The sequence below is a fragment of the Hyaena hyaena genome, unplaced genomic scaffold, assembly GCF_003009895.1.
Source record: "Hyaena hyaena isolate Hyena2069 unplaced genomic scaffold, ASM300989v1 scaffold_47, whole genome shotgun sequence".
Classification (NCBI taxonomy): Eukaryota; Metazoa; Chordata; class Mammalia; order Carnivora; family Hyaenidae; genus Hyaena; species Hyaena hyaena.
The window spans coordinates 491973-511071 of NW_024080679.1; the positions used below are offsets into that span (position 1 = coordinate 491973).

Genomic DNA, 19099 nt, shown 5'->3' on the forward strand with positions numbered 1-19099 from the left:
TTGGCTCGGGTCATGATCTGGCAGTTCATGATTTCAAGCCCCAAATAAGGTTCCATGCTGTATATTTTCATATATATATAATAGCTTTAATTTTTTATAAAGTTTTATATAAACTATAATACTAGTTTTTGTATTGTGATAAAATCAGGAAGAAATATAATTGCTTTGGATAAAAATTTTCACCCTGAATAAGACTATTTCTTAGAATTTCCATAGATTTCTACTTTATAAACACTTATATTTATAAACTAAGCATTGAAAGTTCTTCAAATTGTGTTTGAAGTTCCTTAGCATTTCTTTGCTTTTTATCTTGTAAACCATAACCAAGGCTATTAATTTGTCTGAGAGTTAAAGTTTTTCTTTCCTCTCAGGTATAGATTCATCAAGATTTGGAACTTTTTCCTTAAAGAAGCATCACATTGAAAACATTAAGGTATGCCTGGGTGGCTCAGGTGGTAAGCGTCTGACTTTGGCTCAGGTCATGATCTCACAGTTCGTGGGTTCGAGCCCAGAGCCTAGAGCCTGCTTCCAATTCTGTGTGTGTCTCTCTGCCCTTCCCCCGCTCATGCGTATTCATTCTCTCTCTCTCTCTCTCTCTCAAAAAAAAGTGTGTTTGAAAACATTAAAATTTGATTTTCCTCCTTTCTGAAATTTGAAATTTATTTTAAACCTTTATTATTTTAAATTTAAAAGAGCATTTCTATATGCCAGTCAAGACAAAGGCTTTGATAAATACAAGTAAGTTTACAATGTAATTTGTTAATTATTTTTCCTCTGTGCTCTGACTAGTTTATCCATGGAATGTACACAAACTGAAAGATCTTTATTTAGCAATTAATCTCCACAAGTGTTCTGGGTGGGGAGCGGAGAGGAAAAGGAAATGAAACTTGGGAGAAGGGAGGGAGGGGGTGGCCACAAATAGAGAAAATGCTAAACAAAATATTTAATTACCTTCCTTTTACATAGAAAGAACAAGAAAAAAATTTTTAACATATGAAAAGCACTAGTGGGGGCAGGCGACTGGCTGGCTCAGTCAGAAGAGTGTGCCACTTTTTAAAAAATATATATTTAGTTTTGAAAGAGAGAGAGAGAGCGTGAAGGGGAGAGGGGTAGAGAGGGAGGGAGAGACAGAATCCAAAGTAGGCTGCAGGCTCTGAGTTATCATTAGAGCCTGATGCAGACTCGAACTCCCAAACTGTGAGATCATGACCTGAGCTGAAGTCAGGTGCCTAACCGACTGAGCCCAGGCACCCCAAGTATGCCACTCTTTATCTCAGGGTTGTGAGTTCAGCCTCATGTTGGGTGTGGAGCTTATGAAAGAAAGAAAGAGAGGGGGAGGGAGGGAGAGAGAGACAAGGAAAGAAAGAAAAGAAAGAAAGAAAGAAAGAAAGAAAGAAAGAAAGAAAGAAAGAAAGAAAGAAAGAAAGAAAGAAAGAAAGAAAGAAAGAAGAAAGAAAGAAAAAGAAAGAAAGAAAGAAAGAAAGAAAGAAAGAGAAAGAAAGAAAGAAAAAGAGAAAGAAAGAAAGCAAAAGGAGGGAGGAAGGGCGGGCGGGCGGGAGGTTTAAAAAAAAACACAAAAAACAACACAACAGCTCCCAAGTCCAGCCACTGTGTATCTCAAAAGGTTGATTGCTTTTCCATTTGGCACAGGAAACTTTCTGGAATGATAGGATCTCACTGAAGGGAGGGTATTGCTGGCTGATGACTAGCCAGAAGCCTGTTCCCCCCAGAGACTGACAGGGAGAGGTAGGCAAGCCTTTGTCCCCTCTGGGCCCCAGTCAACCTTCAGTTGGGGCCCAAGAAATTTGGCTCATTGCACATCAGGTACATCCTTGCCCAAAGCCCGATGACACCTCTTTCTGTATCCAGTCAGTCCATAGCCTAAACTATTTCTAACAGCATGTCTCTCCTCATTTTATAGGATGCTTGCATTTCAAACATAGAAGGTATCTGCATCCCCAGGTCAAACAAACAAAAGACAGTTAAAAAAGATAGATAAACCACGGTCTCTGTTATCTGCCCCCTGACAGAGATCACCAGAAACCTAGATTCCCTCCCTTTCAGTCATCAATAGAGAATACATTTTTGCCCACGCTTAGACCGCAGTGGAGACTAGACTTGATCCAGAAACGCAAATAGAAACAGCCAGAAAACCCCAGTTAGGAAGAAGACAAACAAAAAGGCAGTGATGGTAAAGCTCTCTTGCTGCATGAGATTTATTCTGGAAACCAAAAAAAAAAAAAAAAAGGGCACGTATTAGTTCACACAGCACTGGAGATGCGTGCGTTCTCAGGTCAGGTTTCGGCAGCTGGAGGAGGCGGCCTCTTCCTCACGTGAACATCACCGAACCTCCAAAACTCAGACACAAAAGCATTTGGAAAAGAAAGCCAGGCTTCTTCATTTTCAAAACGCAAGGGTGTCAGACTTCAAAAGGATTCATGTGCCAAATAAAAAACACGACAGGCGCTTGGTGGGAAAATAACCGCAAAGATGAACAAGATGATCAAATTCAGACGGTCAGTTTACATGAATATTATATTTATGTTTATCACACTTGTTTATATTAATTTTCGTTATGATCTGTTTACTAGGGGAAAAGAATAATGTTTCACATGATCATCATATTCACAAAGTTTATGTCATACCTATAAATGCTAGTATTACAGAAGTCAAAGATCAGACTCCCCCCTGCCCTCTTTTCTTTAAAGAAAATGAAGTTTTATAGGACAGGTTCAAGTTTTTGTTGTCTGGGGGGCCATCAGGGCAGCGACGTCCTTTTCTTCCTGGGTTGTGTCTTGTGTTTAATTACGATGGAAACAGGAAAAAGTGTCAGTTTTACAGCTCTGACAGCTTGCAGTGTTTCTAGGCGACTTTGGGGGTCTCCCCTACACCTGTTGTGGGCGGAGTCGTATTTCCCATTTTGAAATTCAAAGCCATCGAACCTCAGCGCGTAACTGTGTTTGGAGATAGGACCTGGGAAGAGGTGATTAACTGAAAATGGGCATAAGGCAAGGCCCTAACGCAGTCCGACTGCTGGGAATTGGGACACACGCGCAGAGGGACCGTGGGAGGGGGCGGCGGGGAGGCGGCGACCCGCCAGCCAAGGAGAGGGGCCTCAGAGGACACTCACCCGGCCAGCGCCCTCACCTCCGACTCGTGGCCTCGCGGCTGTGACAAAGCAGGTTTGCGTTGCTTAGGCCGCCAGGCCTGTGGAACGTGGTTATGGAAGCCTGAGCTGACGCCTGTGACGCCTGCATGTCCCCTAAAGAAGTAGCAAGTCCTGAAAATGAGGCCGGGTGACGGCCAGCTGTTGTGACTCACAGCTGGACTCCTTAGGGCGGCGCTCCTCAATCCTGGCTGTACGCTAGGGACTCCCAGGGAGGTTTTTTTTTTTTTTTTTTTTAATGATTTATTTATTTCTAGGAGAGAGAGAGACAGCGTGAGTGGGAGGTGGGGTCAGAGAGAGAGGGAGACACAGACTCCGAAACAGGCTCCAGGCTCCGAGCTGGCAGTCAGCACAGAGCCCGATGCGGGGCTCGAACCCACGAACCGCGAGATCATGACCTAAGCGAAAGTCGGACGCTTAACCGACTAAGCCACCCAGGCGCCCCGTCCCAGGGAGTTTTTAAAAATAGAAATTCTCGGGCCTCACTTCCGGAGAACCTAATTTAAATCATTCTGGACATCGGTGTGTGTTTTTTAAGTTCCCCTGGTGGTTCCAATGTGTGGCCAGCGAGAGCCCGCATCTCTCGCCCCAGGTTCTTGCAAACAATGTTTTAATCTACCTACAGCTAGTCTACCTGGGCTTCTGAGTTGTGGCCTGTGCGTTTTAAGCCGCATCAACACATTTTCCAAATCCTGCTGGAGAAACAGGAAACCAAGCTTGTGTTCCAATTTGTAAACCTAAAGTAGGGCACCCTGAGGGCAGTAGATAGAGTCCAGTCTTAGGAGCTGGGGAAATAGTGTGACTACACATATTTGAGCTAGCAAGAAATCATTTCTTTTTAAAGTTTATTTATTTATTTTCAGAGAGGGAGCATGCACATGAGTGGGGGAGGGGCAGAGAGAGAGAAAGAGAAAGGGAGGAGAGAGAGAGAGAGAGAGAGAATCCCAAGCAGGCTCTGTGCTGTCAGCACAGAGCCCAACTCAGGGTCAGTCTCTAGAACAGGGAGATCATGATCTGAGCCGAAACCAAGAGTCAGACACTTAACTGAGCACGCCAGAAGAAATCATTTTTAAAAATCCATCATCTGGGGGTGGGTGGGTGGCTCAGTCAGTTGAGCATGCATCGTCGGCTCTGGTCATGGTCTCACAGTTGGTGAGTTCCAGCCCCACATTGGGTTCTCTGCAGAGCCCACTTCAGATCGTCTGTCCTCTTCCCCAATCACATTCTCTCTCTAAAATAAACATTTAAACCAAATAAAAATGAAAATCCATCATGGATTTTGAAATGAATTTATGTCTTTCTGTGATACCTTAATATTTGATAATAAGGTCAGCATATTTTGATTATCCACTCTGAACCCCGTGTAGAGTAAGCCTGATGCCTTCATCCTGGAAGAGAGTACAGAGGAATGAACCCTCTCGGCATGTGTTCTCAGAGTGCGTTCAACGGGAAAGGTGGCTGTAGGAAGAAGAAATCCTCAATTAGCTAACTCTGCAAAACACTACACACTACCTCCTCTCCTGCTGATGCATAACACACAGGAACATTTTAAGGGATCTAAGAAATCCTACATTAATTAAATAAGCGGTTTCCAGACTTCAGTGATCAGCAATCACTCTCTGTTTTGTTTTTCTTTCCTCTGGGGAACAGCCATTATCATCCCGCAAGTGGTCCTTGGAATACACGGAAGGCAATGTTAATTTACAGGATTTTATCCCCAATTGTTTGGGAGGTGGAGATAAATCTCCACTTTATTTGAGAAACAGATGCTTCACGATCAAGCATTTTGGAAGCCTCCAAGCTTGATTAGGGGGGTGTGGTCTGGGCTCAGGCAGGAGGTGCCTTGGTCTCACCCCTCGCTCATGGCTCGCGTTCATGGCGCTGTGATGTATCCATGCTCATCACCGCCACCAGGCTGTCAGACACTGAGGGGTACGATGTGTGCCTGGCGTGTGGGAGGTAATGTTTGTTGACTGCATGAATGAAGAAGTCACATTTCTGCAGTGGTAGGACACTTGGACCAGTGCCACCCTCCCCCCCCTTCACCACCCTGAATTTCTAAGTCTTGAAAATTAATATATCTGTTCTGACAGAGGTGTGGTTGAGGAAGAGTTATTCTTGTCTGGTGACCAGCCCTGAGTCCAGTCCCCCCAGAGAATGAGTGGAAGAGGTAGGTAGACAGGCTTTGTCCCGTTTGGGCCCCAGTCAGTCTTCAGTTGGGCCCCAAGAAACACGGCTATTTGCGAGTTAGGTACTTCCTTGCCCAGGGCCCCATGATGCTACTTTCTATATCTAATCTTGTTGCCGGCCAGGAATATTTCTAAAACATGTCTCTCCTCATTTTATAGCATGTTTGTACTAACATTTCAACGGCAGAACATTTTCAACCTATTACTGAAATTACTTTTATCTTCCACATTGTTTCAGTGACAAATGGTTTGCAAGATTATAAATCTCATGAAACAGTAATGTCAAGATGACAGCAATCTTATGCAAAATTCATAAGTATTGTCTGGAGGAAGTTAGCCAGCAGAGACAAGGACTTAAATGTGATTTCTAGTGTTGTCATTACTGCAGGTGATTATTATTAAACCATCATCTTGATACATTTGATATTTGCCCAAATAATTAATTGCTATGAGTTTAACTAGTCACTCTGCATTTATTGAGAGCCAAGCCCTGCGCTAGAGGATAAAGTAACAGAGCAAATCCTGCGCCTGGAGAGTTTCCTATCTAGTTAACAAGACTAAATAGGAAGGGAAGCAACAAATGAATCCAAAAGCAACTTGCAGAAAAACACTAAGTGATTGAGGCTACCTGATGTATTTGTGCTTAAGGTCCATAGACCCAAGAATGGCGGGGTGGGGATAGAATTAATCCAGAAAGATGGAACAGTTTTAAAGGATGAAGGGAGGAATGGTGGAATTTACATATGAGAGAAACAGAACTCTAAGAGGAATAGAGACCACACTCCGAAAGGAATAACAGTTTCACGAAGTGAATTTTTGGACATCAAATAAAGAAAAATACATCACTTTGCAAATATTTTCAAAGATTTGCTCATGCATTTAATTTCGAAGTGAGGATATGTGTGCTAGATGGTGAGGTCTTGTGAATGTGACACCTGGTGCTGTCTGATGCCTGATGAGTGAAAATCGCCTAGCTGGAAGGCTTGAAATCACTGAAGATCCTAGTGTCTGTCTTGTTGGCTAAGAGGCAGGGAAAAAGCAGGGATGTATGGCCTCAACCCCTATTTCTTTCTAAAACTTGCACAGGAGGCAGGTATTTTTCTCCAGGCCCAGGATTTAATGCACCAGAACTAGAAACCAGTTTAAAGCCTATAACGAGGAAATTGAATCTGAGAACTCCCTAACCCTTCCAAGATGTTGATAACTTTCTAAATTTAGTGTGTGTAAGGTGAAACCCTTGTAGGCGAGAGCAGAACTCACTCTGCCCTGTGACAGATTGAGATGTTTACAGTCTGTGTGTTCAGGTGGGAATTTGATTTTGAGTGAAGAAAACTAGTGGCACCATGAGCTGGACCTGGCTTGAGAGGGGAAGGCGGGGGGGTGGGGGGGGGGTGTCAAAAAGAATTAGGAGAGAGGAAGAAAAAGAAGTTTCGTTAGTTTCATCTGTATGTCCTCTCAATTCCCTTCCATACAGAAATGCAAAGGGCAAACTCAGGGAAGGGTTGTGAGCTCTGAATATGGTGGCTTGCCCAATAGTTTCATGTCTTGTGAGTTGCTAAAACAAATCTCATGCAATCCGCAGTAAAGAATATTGGATTCTGAAAAAGAAGAGAATTATCAGGTGGCTGTTTGATGGTCATTGTTGGTAGGAGATTGGAGAGTGCAGATTACTGATAGTCACAGGCTCTTTTTTTGTTTGAGGAGGATCTCAAGACTCGCAGATGACAGGACAAAGTGATATTTAAAGACTCCTATTAGTGTCCGCACCGCTAAATCCTTTGTCTAGGTGGAGGTTAATTCTAACCTTGGGACCAAGGTAATCCCTTCCCCAGCACTTTGTCTTTGAACCTGCTCAGTGCTGTCACATCTTCATCTTTTGGAGGACTCTTCTGAGGAATGAAGAGGATAATATTCTTAAAGTATTTAGTGCAGTCCCTAGCCCCGAATATGAGGGAGACATTGTGGGGTTTTTGTTTTGTTTTGTTTTCACAATCATTAATATTAGATTTGATTTTTGCAAGCAATCAAAAGTAATTTAGAGTGAAGTCTGATGAAAGAAAGGGGTCAAGTCAAGACTTGGCATTGGGAGCCCAAAATGCAGGCTTCAGAAATGGTGAGGCTGTTTCATGTGGTTCATAAGCTGGAAGTGAAAGATTATATTTCACTAAAAATTACTGGAAGAGAGAAAGCTTTAAAGATATCTTGAGAATAAGTTTCTTCATACTTAACTTCACTTGTGTATGTCCATTCTGGTAAACTCTCTGCAGGGCACTATGGGCTGTTGAAAGGGGAGTCCAAAAAACAATCAAGGAGGTCTCTGTTGTGGGGATGAAGGCTGGGATACAACCCAGAGAAACCAAGTAATAGGATCCCAGCAGGTGGCCGCAGCGCTAAGAGTGTTATTACCATGAGCACAGTAGTCCCTCTGGCTTCTGGCTGGTGCTTTAGGGATGAAGAAAGTACCCCATCCTCTCCTTTTCAGATGAGCTGGAGGAACAGCCTCCAGAGGTAGCCGCTCCTTTGACTTGAGAGGGCAAAGTCTCTTGGTGGTTGGGACATACTTGGATTTGGATTCTGGCGCCGCCATGTAATAGCAATTGGGCAAGATATTTAGTCATTGTGAATCCAATTTTGTTTTCTAAAAATTTGGGTCATTGAAGTTTCTTCAGGGGATTTTTATTTTTTATGATGAAAAATCTTGAAGATTCCATAAACAGAATAGTATACAAAATAACCCCTCATGTATTCATAACCCTGCTTTCAACACCCATTACTTTAAGCCAATCTTACTTTTTTCTACTTTTTCCCAACACTTCCCCCTCCAGATTGTCGTAAAGTAAATCACAGGTATTTTGTCGTCTAATCCATAAATATTTCAATATGTCATCTAATCCATAAATATTTCAATATGAACTTCTAAAAGATAAAGTCTCTTTAAAACTCTAACAACAGGGGCACCTGGCTGGCTAGTTGGAGAGCATATGACTCTTGATATCATTCATAAATTTGAGCCCCACGTTGGGCAAAGTGTTTGCTTAAGAAAGTAAATAAGATCTTTAAAACTGTAACAATTCTATAATCCACACCTAAAACTGTGATCAGAAATTTCATAATATCAAATGTCAGCTACTAAATCAGTATTCACATTTCTCCATTAGCCTCATAATGGCTTTTTAAAAAAATTTTATTTAAAATTCTACTTAGTTAACATACAGTGCAGTATCGATTTCAGGAGTAGAACCCAGTGGTTCATCACCCAGTGAGCACCCAGCGCTCACCACAAGTGCCCTCCTGCATGCCCATCACCCATCTAAGCCATGCCCCACCCAGCTCCCCTCCAGTAACCTTCAGTTTGTTTCCTATAGGGAGTCCAGTCTCTTATGTTTTGTTTCCCCCTCTCTTTTCAGTCTCATAATGTTTTTTAAGAGTTCATTCAAATTTCGAGTAAAAATATGGTCCATACTTTGCAATTGATTGATGTATTTTCTTATGGCTCATTTAACTAAAGATTCTCTCTCCCACTTAGTTTCCTTCCTTACTATTTCTCTCTTTTTCTTTTCTTTTTTTTTCCTCTTCTCCCTCCCTCCCTCCCTCCCTCCTTCCCTCCCTTTCTTCCTTCCTTCCTTGTAATTTGTTTGTCATCAGTCTGTAGAGTTTTCCCACAGTCGGGGTTTTTTGGGAGAGGGGAAATGGGCGATGGGCATTCAGGAGGGCACTTGTTGGGATGAGCACTGGGTGCTGTATGTAAGCAATGAATCACGGGAATCTACCCCTGAAACCAAGAGCACACTGTATACACTGCATATTAGCTAACTTGACAATAAACTATATTTTAAAAATAAAATAAAATGTAGATTTTATTATTGTTCAGGTTTGGTGAGGCCGACAGACCAGGAGACACAGCCAAGGGAGCCACACTGGTGTCAGCTGGGAGGTGAAAGGATGGGAAGAGGAAAATGCGGGCAAGGGCCTTTGTTGTGGTCTATCTATAGTTGTTGGTGTGAGAAGGGCAAGGGAATATTTGCCTGAAGTGTGAAAGCCCAGTGAAGACGGGGTGGGGTGGCTCTGTATTGGTTAGTTTGCATATGAAATGCATGCCTGAAGGTGAGTTGTTTACTATTTCTAGGAATTGGTTAGCTCCAGGACAGTGTCCCACGGTCAGTAAGATAACAGATGTCAAAATATTGGAATAAGAAGACGTTCTTAATACACAAAATTTTGTCTATTACACCCTCATGTTGTCATTTTATATCTTTCTCTGTCACCTGTATTTGCTAGGAATTGGTAATAAAATCTGAAGTCTTGATCAGATTCAAATTCTGTTTTTTGTGACTTCCGTTACAAAGAACATAGTATCCAATTATCTCTCTTTTTGTTATTCTAGCAGCCATCGATGAGCGATGTCTAATTATTTAATTACAAATGGCAAAAGAGGCATTTTTTTAAAAAAATATTTTTATTTATTTCTAGGAGAGAGAGAGAGACAGCGTGAGCAGGGGAGGGTCAGAGAGAGAGGAAGACACAGACTCTGAAACAGGCTCCAGGCTCCGAGCTGGCAGTCAGCACAGAGCCCGACGCGGGGCTCGAACCCACGAACCGCGAGATCATGACCTAAGCAAAAGTCGGACGCTTAACCGACTAAGCCACCCAGGCGCCCCAAAAGAGGGATATTTTAATCCTACCGTTCCTTCTTTATTTACCAGCATGATAATTTTTTCTGTAAAGAGATATGTCTCCTCATCAACTATTTGGTAACCCAGAGATGGATCGCGGAGGAAAGGGAGATAAAATGCTTGATTCTTTCCCTTTGTTTAGCTGTTTTCAAAGATGATGTGTTGTTAGCATTCTCTGAAAGTGACCAGTGAGTTTGTTTCATACATTTAAACATATTTGATCAGTTTCAATGCACTGTAGTTATTCTTACTGATGTTGAAGTTGTCCCAGGTTGGGCCACTGGAAACTTCTTCAAGTTTGCTCCTAATTCATTTTGATGGAACACCACCGGCTTCCTGTCTTCAGGAATGAGAAGAGTTCCAGGCTTCTGTTACACGTTTCCTACCTCACACCTGGAATCAACCATATCTCAACAAGCCCTGTACCTATGAATGGGGGGCTATATTTAGAAGCTGTAATCTTACTGCTTTCCAGTGCTGATCGCTTCTGAGTGGGTCATTGCTTGTAGGTTTTTTCAACGGGTAGAACAGGGAAATACATGTATAAATAATCGTTGGCATGTTTATTATGTCTCTTTTAAGTATTGTTTTTCCCTGTTATTCTTTCTTCTTAGATGTGATGTGATGTGGGCCAGGAGCGAATGGTCATGAAAGAATTCTTGAGATGTTTTCGGTGCAAAAAGGTGTTTTCATTAAAGCATGGGACAGGACCCTTGGGCCGAAGTTGCTGCACTGGGATCGTGACCGCAATTGATTATATACTTTTAAGTTGGGATGGGCTTAGGGATAGCCATAAATCTCTACGAAATTTGGAAGCCAGGCTTCCAGGACCTTGAGGGGCTAGCTGCTGTTAAGATAAGGTCATTTACTACTGTCTAGTAAAAAAACGAAAAACATTAGTCATGAGACCCTTCAGCTGTGTGTCAGTGGGCCATATGTTTGGAGGATGGTTGCTAACATATACCTTGGGGGGTAGAGAGAAAGTTTCCAAAGGGATTTTTTGTATATTAAAGGAGACTTAGGAATCCCGCAGTCCGGGCAATGTCAACCTAAGGTTACCTTTTGCCTCAGGCAGCTGAGTTCATGAAGGAAGGTCACTCTGCCCTTCACAAGGACTTGTCAATGGGCTGCAGGTTATAAGGGAATTTAATTATTCCCCTTCATTTCTTTGCCTTTGTTCTCTATATCACTTCCGCTGTTTTAGTTTTTGGTTTATCTTTTCTTCTCTTTTTCTTTCTTTCTTTTTTTTCAGTATAAGCCAATTTTAAGTATATAAGCAAATATTTATTCCCTCCCCCATAAGATAAAAGATATCATACTGAACATGCTTTTCTCCAGCTTTTCTTTCTTCACTTAATACATGCTACAGATCACTAAATACGACGATTTTCAATACTAAACAAAATACAAGTTCATAGACTCTTATCCACAATTCCCAAATTCTCAAAGCTCTGAAAATCCAGAATTTTATTATAAGCTTGCAGCAAACTCATTTGGAAAAAAAATTAGACCCAAACACATGAAGTTATTTATTGTCTTTATTTTTTATACTTGTGTGCATAAACTTGATATATTTTTGATGCTAGAATATTTAATATATGAATTGTTAAATAACACATGGTACATGTACTGTATTACTTTTCTGAAACCTGAAAATCAGGAATTCTGAAATATATCTGGGTCTAAGGATTTCAGAAAAGGCATCCCGCACCTGTAAAATCTAAATCACTTACTAGGAACTTTTAGACACTTTCCTCCTCCCAACATCTGTTTTTGGATTTCTTTTTTCAGTTTAGTTTTTTTTTTTTTTTTTTTTTAAGTAATCTGTATGCCCAATGTGGGGCTAGAACCCACAACCGTGAGATCAAGAGTTAACATGCTCCACCCACTAAGCCACCCAAGTGCCACAGATTTTTTTCTTTTTAAAAGAACTGTGTCTATAAAACTTAGCCTCCCATTTTAATATAACCAGGTAAATAATGTGACTCTCTCAGCACAAACTGAATGGAAAGCAGAAACCCATGGGTTTTCCCTGCACAATCCAAGACTGAGTGAGGTTGCAAGATTTCCTGCTAGGTAAAGTAACCCCAGGGGCAGAGATTTCTGGTGACAGGCTGGAAGACTCAGCTTTTAAGTATTTTAAGTATAATTTTATGTATAATTATGAAGCAGATACATTTTAAAGAAAACCCTGGCTAGACTGTTTTCACAGAATTCTCAGCCTGTGTGAACCTCCTCTGTGTTAGAGTATCATAGAATTGTGAGGTGGAAAGAACACTGGTAGTTGCTGATAAGCATATTCTAGAAACTTTGGACCAACCACGACTTGAACAAGAAGCTGTTCCTAACTTTGCCTGTTTCTCTTATGAGGAACCATTGCATTTATGGTACTTATAGAGGGCAGGTATGAACAATCACTCTAATACTACCCTACTTTATTGCCAGGTGGTTTCAGAAGTATTACATCATAAGCTTTATCTGGGAGGCAACTTTTTCACAAGTGAATAAACAGACCTTTCTCCCTGGGACAGATGATATAACCTGCAGAATCCTTGTTTCCCCTCCTTGTGAAAGGATTATTTGTCCCTGCCCCATTGACAGAGCCATTGAACTTGCTCTGGCCAATAGTCTGTGGGTGGAAATGATGTGGGCCACTTCTGGAGAGTAGCTTTGAGAGCCAGCATGTTATTTTCCACTTGCTCTTTTCCCTCTGTCACAAAAATGGCCAGATCCAAGATAGAAACTGCTCCATCAGCCTCCATGTAAGAGTAAGCATGGCGTGGCACAAATACCATGTGATGGACACGTGGTATAAGTGGAGAAAAATCTTAGTTACAAACCACTGAGATTTCAGGGTTGTTTGTTATCACAGTATAACCCAACTTACACTGACTGACCCCTTGCCAATGGTCACGCAGCCAATGATTAAATGTGCTAGGCAGCCCCAACGTCCTGATGACACCCTCCATTTTTTACTAGAGATGAGAGTTATTTGTTGATTTGCTAAAACTCACTTTCCTTACCTATTTTAATTTCTGAAATCGCTTGAGACACCTAATTAATATCTTGAAACTTTTTGAGATCCTATATATATGGCAGATACTCAGCAGTATAGCACCAGTATCTATAGATATCGCAAGTATTAAGTATTATGAATATGCTCCCCATCAGACTGGGAGTGAAAACAAGGTGACTGAGAAATTAGTAATCTAGGAAGTGGAAGAAAGATGAAAAGGAGACATGAAGTATGTCATGATGGATGAATTTGTTTGGTATTTTAATTTTCCTTGCTCTGAACTGACAGAGAGGACTTTGGCAAGAAAGGTGCTTTCATCAATCATTCTCATCTCTTTCACCAAAATGAGGTAGGAAGATTTCAGTTCAGTTCATGAAGAAAAGACCACTCCTAGGATGGAATTTTTATTTTATTTACTTATTATTATTACTATAGTTTTTAAAACCATTATGCTGTATTAATGAAAATATATTAAGGTCACACATAGACTAAGCAATGCATTTCAAATCCATCCCATAATCCTTCTTCAAAATGCAGAATACAAGCATTAAAAAAGTATTTGCTGATATCATGATGTGGGGTTAGTGATTTTCATAAATTTCAGGCCCCAGTTAATTATAAAGAGATGTGGATGTACAACTATATGCCACCTTAGAAAAGGGTTAGCTATTCTCTCTCTGTTATCTGTGACAATTTCTTCATTCCAAGCACATCAACTCATTTCTCTAACTATTCCTATTTTGAAGATATATATGAAGTATTTTACTAGACAGCCACCTCTTTTTCCTTAAACACCACCTGGTAAAACATTTCATTTGAACTATTCAGGAAGATTTTTAGTTTTAATAAATGGAGGAGAGTGATGTTCTGAACTCCTGTTTCACAGTAACTCACACCAATGTTATAATCACAAATAGCTTCTCCATCTAGATTTTCTCCATTTACGTATATTCTATTGTCCATTATCTTCCCAGAAAAACTAGATGCGCATGAATCCCACATAATGAAGACAGGCATCTCCTATCTTTGATGCAGCAACTATTAACCACATGGCTTCACACACCCACTGGGAATCAATGAATTTTCTGAAGTGATTTGAGAGTAGAGATACATTAACATTTGCTAGTCACAAACCTCAGTTAGGTTAAAGAAAAAAAAAAGCACATATTGAAATTAATTATGCCTATGCAAAAATCCATCCACTTAATCTTTTGAAGCATAATAGCATAGACATTTTCTAAGTGTTTAACGTTGTATTATTCCTTATAAGTATTTTGATGCAATGTCCGAATAGAGAGTGACTAATGTCCCTGCTTTCTACTTGATTTCTGTGACATTTACTGACATTTGATGTTCAAGTAAATACTTTTATGAATATTTGTATCTTTCAAGTTATTTTATGCACACTCTGGTGTTTGCTAAAGTATATATTTAAAATGAAGGTCTTTCCTCATTCATTATGTTTGTAGAGTTTGACTCTAGTTTGCACTTTGGGGTATTGAGGAAGGATTGGATTTCAGTTAAAGGCTTGGTCACTTTCTTTACATTTTACAGTTTTGCTCCTGTATGATAACTGATGTTGAATACGTTGTGAGTTCCAAAGAGAGGCTGGGATGGAATTTTTAAAGTTCAATTTTAGCATTGTATCTTTTTGTTCATATATGCTCATATGAAAATGATGAGTTTGGAGATTAAAGGGCCTTCTCTCTTTTTTCTCTCCCTTTCCTTTTCTCTTTCATTTTATTAAAAGAAAACCCTTAGGGCCAAGCTATCATGTTAGTCCCCAAATCCATATAAGAGGGTGTGTTATAAAGGCTTTTGTAGCTCAGATAGTTAAAGTCTTAGATGGACTACTGAATTCTGTGTCCTCATGGACTAGGTAACTGTTAGGCTCCAGCATATTTATTCTAATATCTGTGGATCTTTGAGGAAATTAATAAAGAGTGGGAGATGATATGATAATAAAGAAGCTGGAAGAACTCATCCTTTCCAGGAATTCGTTTAGTGCTCCCTGTTATCAAAGACACCTGAGTCAGTGTGTCATGTGCCAGGATCATCTTGCCTCTACTGTCTATTGAAAATAGAAATTTTCTCAGCAAAAAAACCCCAAAAAAACAAAAACAAAAAAACCATGTATACATCCCAGGAGTCCATAAACATTTGTTTATTTATTTATATCTTTAATTAATTAATTAATTAATTTTTTTTTTTTTTAAGAGAGAGAGCATGAGCAGGAGAGAGGGGCAGAGGGACAGAGAAAGGGAATCTCAAGCAGGCTCTATGTTCAGTGCGGAGCCCGACGGGGGACTCAATCCCACAACCCTGGGATTGTGACCCGAACTGAAATCAAGAGTTGAACACTCAACTTACTGAGCCACCCAGGCATCCCCATAAACATTTACTGAGTGCCTACTGTGTACCAGAATTTCTAAGACTCATCCCCAAATTAGCAATTTGGAATAACTTCAGGATTGGCACAAGATTCCAAGTCATCTTGGAACCAACTCCTAATTACAGAACAATAGAAGAGACGGGAATAAACCCTTGAAAAGCACTAATTTGGCTTAGTTTATAACATTTCCATTTAAAATGTGAATAGGAAACATAATGGTATCTGTCCTTCTCTTCTTGACTTATTTCGCTCAGCATAACACCCTCAAGTTCCATCCATGTTGCTACAAATGGCCAGATTTCTGTAAGGTAGATTAGGAGGAACTTAACGGAGGACCATGGGGGAGAAGAAGGGAAAAATAGTTGGGGAGAGGGAGGGAGGCAAACCATGAGAGACTCGTGAATGCTGGGAACAAACTGAGGGCTGATAGGGGTGGGGAAGAGGGGAAGGGGGGAGATGGGCACGGGGGGGGCACTTGTGGGGATGAGCACTGGGTGTTATATGGAAACCAAGTTGACAATAAACTATTGAAAAAAATAAAAAATAAAATGTGCATTGGAAAGTCAAGAAAGACGTGCAGATAAGCATCCAAATGGAAGAGGCTCAAACTGTGCACTGGTATGGTGGTGTCTGGACTTTTGGGCAGCCAAGTGGCCAGGATCAGAGGTGCAAATCACTAGCCGAGATGCTCATGAGCTCACTGACTCGCTCTGAGAATTTTTATTCCCAGGTTAAACATGCATTTTTTTTGAAGGATAATTACAATCCAGTAACTGCAAGGAGCCACACGTTAAAGGACTTGGAAGTTCCAAATAATGCAAAATAATTTTTTGAAGAGCATGGAGCATATATATTTACATCCACAATCAGCATTCTGCTTCACCCTATAGTTCTGACATAATTGCAGGGAAAAATACCCTTCATTGCATCCTGGTGTCAGTATGAATTCAATTCTTTAAATCACCTATAATCTGAGGACGGCAAAATATCCTTTTTCTTTCATCAGCTTTTTCTTGCTCATAGATAGATGTTTGAACAGGTATGAGAGAAATAAGTTCTGGCAAGCAATAACTTGCAACTGCAGCCATTTGGGGGAAAAAGGAATCAAGTTAAGTTCAATCCATGGCAAGTAGAAGCCTATTGGCTATTGTCAGAGAAGCAGGATCAAGGACCAAAGGCTAGCTCTCCACCCAGCCATAATTTACTGTTTTATTACTTCCCCATAGCAGCCTGGAAGGCACAGGGAACCCTTGCCTTATGTAGAAACACTTCTCTGCTGAAACACTAATTGGCCAGAGTCACGGGGGTCGGCTGGGCTCTTTGTGCTTTACTCACAAGGCACCAAAGACAGGAAGGTGTTTTTATAGGCTAGAGCCCAGCTCAGTTGGGTTTCACATATTGCTATTAATAGATCATTTGTAGGGCTTCTGGGTGGCTCAGTCAGTTGAGTGACCGACTCTTGATTTTGGCTTGGGTCGCGATCCCAGGGTCATGAGATCGAGCGCCATGTCAGGCCCCCTGGGATTGTCTCTCTTTCCCTCTGCTTTTCTCCCCTGACTCATGTGCTGTCTCTCTCTAAAATAATAAATAAATAAGTAAATAAATAAATAAAGATCATTTGTGAAAGGTGCTAAGAAAAGAAAGATTAAAGAGATAATTAATGAATATAAGGCCTTGCCCTAATGCCCACTACTTCTGCACCATTCTAAATAAGAAACGTACTTATTGTCTAGCTCTTAGGGGAAGGTGGCAGGGTCATCCATTGATGGGATTTAAGTCCTGGTAGTGCAGTCTTTGATAGCATTTACCTTGCTGGGATTTGGGGTGGGGTAAAATAGGTTAAAAACATGTGCAGTTCAGGAAATGGTAATGTGAAGTTTTTGGCAAATGAATTAGAATGTCATTAAGAACTAGAGGAAAATGGAGCTCTCATGGCAATGAATCACAAGAAGGAATGCTGCCACTTTCAGGTAAAGAGCTGGCAAGTTTTGATGATCTAACAAGACCAGTTAGCTGTACATGCATTCTCCACATCATAGTTATCTACTGCCTTGAGACAAATGACCCCAAAACATAGCCACTTAAAAAAGAAAACCCAATCATGTATTTTCTCTCACAATTCTGAGGGTCAGGAACCCAGAAGTGACTCAGCTGGTGGTTCTGGCTCAGGATCTCGAGGTTGCTGTCAAGAAGTCAACCAGAGTTGTGTTCATCTGAAGGCTCAACTGGGGCCAATTGACCTGCTTTCAAGGTGATTTGTTCCTATTGGCTGGAAGGCCTTCTTGCCATGTGGACTTCTGCATGGGGCTGCTCAAGTGTTTTCACAACATGGAAGCTAGCTTCTCAGAGAGTCCCTGAGAATAAGGAGGAAGCCACAACACCTGTTATGACCTTTCTCAGAATTCGTATGTGGTTGACTCTGTCATATTCTCTTTGTTAGAACCAAAGGGAAACCCATACTCAAAGAGAGGGTGATTAGGATCCAACTTATGAACATAAAAGTAGCAAAGAATTATGAATGTATTTTATTTTATTTATTTTTTTAAAATGTTTTTTTTTTTTTAAATTTATTTCTAGGAGAGAGAGAGAGACAGTGTGAGCAGGGGAGGGTCAGAGAGACAGGGAGTCACAGACTGAAACAGGCTCCAGGCTCTGAGCTGGCAGTCAGCATAGAGCCCGACGCGGGGCTCGAACCCACGAACCGCGAGATCATGACCTAAGCAAAAGTCGGACGCTTAACCGACTAAGCCACCCAGGCGCCCCTATGAATGTATTTTAAAACTGCTGCAGAGGGGTGCCTGGGTGGTGCAGGTGGTTACATGTCCAACTTCAGCTCAGGTCATGATCTCATGGTTTGTAAGTTTGAGCCCTGCCTTGAGCTCTCTGCTGTCAGTACAGATCCTCTGTCTCTTTCTCTCTCTGCCCCTTCCCTGTTCACGGTTCTCTCTTAATCTCTCTCTCTCAAAAATAAATTTAAAAATATATTTTAAAATCAAGTTAAAAAATGGGGCACCTGGGTAACTCAGTCAGTTAAACATCAGGCTTAGGCTTGATTTCAGCTCAGGTCATGATCTCACGGTTCATGAGTTCGAGCCCTGCATTGGGCTCTGTGCTAACAGTGCAGAGCCTGCTTGAGATTGTTGCTCACCTTCTGTCTCTACCCCTCCCTTCTTTGTGCTCTCTCTCTCTCTCAAAAATAAATAAACAAAAAAAATCAGCAGTAATCAGGTTCCTGGCTGGCTCAGTCAGTAGGGCATGTGACTCTTGATCTTTAAGTTGTAAGTTAGAACCCCATGTTGGATGTAGAGAGTACTTAAAATAAAATCTTAAAAAACAAAATACTGCCAGAGTAACAAATCACTGGAAGAAATTCTGTCCCTTTAATGCAAAGAGCTTACTAGTTTTGATTATAAACAGTTGTTCATGCATTCTCCATAGTTCAAACTGCTATCTTTCTTACATGACAGTACTGAAGAAGAATATCCTTTTAGGAGACAGGTGATAAGGAAAGAGTGAATTTGTCTGGAATTTTTAAAGAAAATAGAATTTCCCAGTTGACTGGCCTGGGGATGGGTCAGTAAAAACCATTCAGGAGCCCCAGTAGATGTGCAGCACCAGCACCATGACAAGGCCACACCACTGTTGTCAGATTTGCCTAAATAT

General features: G+C 41.0%; 1 long non-coding RNA gene across 1 annotated transcript; it reads right to left on the bottom strand.

Moving 5' to 3' along the window:
• Positions 1 to 2619: 2619 nt before the first annotated feature.
• LOC120230803 lies at positions 2620 to 3195 on the bottom strand. Its single transcript, XR_005528168.1, has 2 exons — positions 3131 to 3195; positions 2620 to 2973 (listed from the first exon to the last, which is right to left on the bottom strand). It is a non-coding gene; the product is annotated as an uncharacterized LOC120230803 (long non-coding RNA).
• Between the last annotated feature and the right edge of the window lie 15904 nt (positions 3196 to 19099).